The following is a 2,351-nucleotide window of genomic DNA, read 5'->3' as shown; positions in this document are numbered from 1 at the left end:
CAAATGTCTCATGCAACTCACATGTTGAGTGGTAAAACATCTCAGATATGGCAACGTTACAATACTTATTTTGGATATCAAATTTCTTCGTTATCCTTTTAAATAATTACTCTCCAGTTAAATTCGTTTTCTTTACTTTACTTTATACTCGAATCGCTATGCAGTTAATCATAGTTTTTTACCCCTTTTTGGCATAATCCAAGTCATTCACTTGGTGTCGAGCACTTGGAAAGACTGTTGTTTAATATTTTTAACACTAAATGGACTGGCCCATATATATATATATATATATATATATATATATATATATATATATATATATATATATATATACATAATTCCTTAACAATTCATCTCTCTCTCTCCTTTTTCTGCATCCTTTGTGTCCTATAGTTGTCCACCAGCTTAGCTGGGTGGTAACGTGCTCGCCTCCCATGCAAGCAGGCCCAGGTTCGATTCCTGATTGGAGATTTTCTCCACTCGGTGACTGGATATTGTGTTGTCCTCATCATCATTTCATCCTCATCACCGGCGCTCAAGTCGCCCAATATGGTGTCGAATGAAGTAAGACTTGCACTTGGCAACTGAAGTTCCCTGTATGAGGCCTCCTGGCCAGCGATGTCATAATCTCATTTCATTTCATTTCCTTACAAAATACTTCTGGAAAAGAATCACGAGTCATCGAAACCCACTGGAAGGTGGTGGCAGTCTTCCTCTTCGCCGGGAGGATGGAGGACGCAGAGGCTCATCCACGGCCGACAATGCAGCAGCTCGGGGGTGGCAGTGACTCGGAGATAGTGGGGGTTGTACGGAGGTGAGCCCTGGCCTAGATATGGTGCTTCATGTGCAGTGCCAGGTGGTCAGAGCGCGAGAAGCAGCGGTTGCAGTGGCGGTACTTGAACGGCTTGGCACCTATTTGCTTCTGGTAGTGCTGTCAGCTCGTCTGAGCGGGTGAACCTCCACCCGCAGCCCTCCCATGAGCACTTGTGTGGCTTCTCACCTGTATCTGTCTACTGGTGCAACTTGAGGGAGGTATGAACTTTTGGTGTAGACCTTCTTGTAGCCCATGAACTGGCACTTGGAGTCGGGCGAGTCATCATGCTGATGTCGCAAGGGGAACTTGGGTGATGTGCGGTGCGTTTGGCGCCACGCTGGATGGGAGGTGATGGTGTTGATGGTAATGGTGATGTGCCAGTTACACTGACACGCAGAACACCATCTGCCCAATGGAGGTGCTGCCAGCACTGGAAGAGGAGCTGGAATTGCTGGAGGAGTTGCCATGGCTGGACAGCGGCGTGAGTAACAGCTGCACCACCTCGTACAGCAGGTCCACGTCATCGTCGGGTGCGTCCGTGTCCAGGTCGCCGTCCGCGTCGCTGTCGCCGTCGACGTCCGCGTCGGTGGGGTACCTGCACAGGGCCTGGCGCACCAGCAGTGTGGCAGCGTGTCACACGAGCCGGCCACCTGCCAGCATCTTCTGCCACAACAGCTCTGCCTCCTTGTTGTCCACCTTATCTAGACCCTCCTCGATGTCGACATCCACATCCATGTCCAGCTCATCCATTGCCTCCTCGTCCTCGGACAGCGACCTGCCCGGTGCACCATGGTGGTCAGCCCACAGCATCAGAGGAAACTGCCATCTCGATCTGGCAGAGATATGACCAATGTTGTTGTCATGGTGCCGACGGTGCTGCCGAGAGGTGGGTGTGCTGAGAGCGCTGGATGTGGTCACAGATCTGGAGGTGGTGGTGGTGGTGGCGGCAGCAGTGGTAGTGTGTTGGAGGTTGTGCTTGGAGATTCCAGGCACGCTGGTGAAGGATATGGCTGAGGGTACAGCCAGCAGTGGGCTGGTGGCCGGTGTCCTCCTGCTGACGGCAGCGTTGGTGGCAGCGGGGCTAGTGGTGGCTGCAGGCACCACCAGCTGCGGGGGTGGTGGGGCTGGCACGGGGCTGCCAAGGGCCGCTGTGCGTGGGGCTCCTCCTTCAGGCAGCACTCTCTCTCTTAGCACGTCTGATTCCAGTAGTCCTCGAGAAAAGGTTGCGCCGAAAAGTATCCAGTGTTGTGGATATCCTGCAATCCCTTAAAGATATTTCTGGATGGTAAGCTATCCATTTTGTCTGCAGTATATGAGAACAAACTTGAAACAAACGAAAGGCCAACATAAAAATCTAAAACAACAGTCGAGTTGAAAAACAATCACTGTGCGTGTTGAGGCTGAACACTGTGGCGATGGTCGTTCTTCAGAAAGCAACAATGATACGATGGTATGCAATGCTGGTGCCAGAGCAAGAGACAGATAAACAGCAAGTGTCATGCCTCTGCGGCCGATGCCAGTGCATGCTGAGAAAATG

General features: G+C 51.3%; 1 pseudogene; it reads right to left on the bottom strand.

Moving 5' to 3' along the window:
• Positions 1–826: 826 nt before the first annotated feature.
• On the bottom strand, positions 827–2,112 carry LOC126176284 (Krueppel-like factor 7; annotated as a pseudogene).
• Between the last annotated feature and the right edge of the window lie 239 nt (positions 2,113–2,351).

This window comes from Schistocerca cancellata, chromosome 3 (genome assembly GCF_023864275.1).
Source record: "Schistocerca cancellata isolate TAMUIC-IGC-003103 chromosome 3, iqSchCanc2.1, whole genome shotgun sequence".
Classification (NCBI taxonomy): domain Eukaryota; kingdom Metazoa; phylum Arthropoda; class Insecta; order Orthoptera; family Acrididae; genus Schistocerca; species Schistocerca cancellata.
The sequence above is the reverse complement of the archived record's forward strand: the minus strand, read 5'-3'. Positions and strand labels throughout refer to the sequence as shown.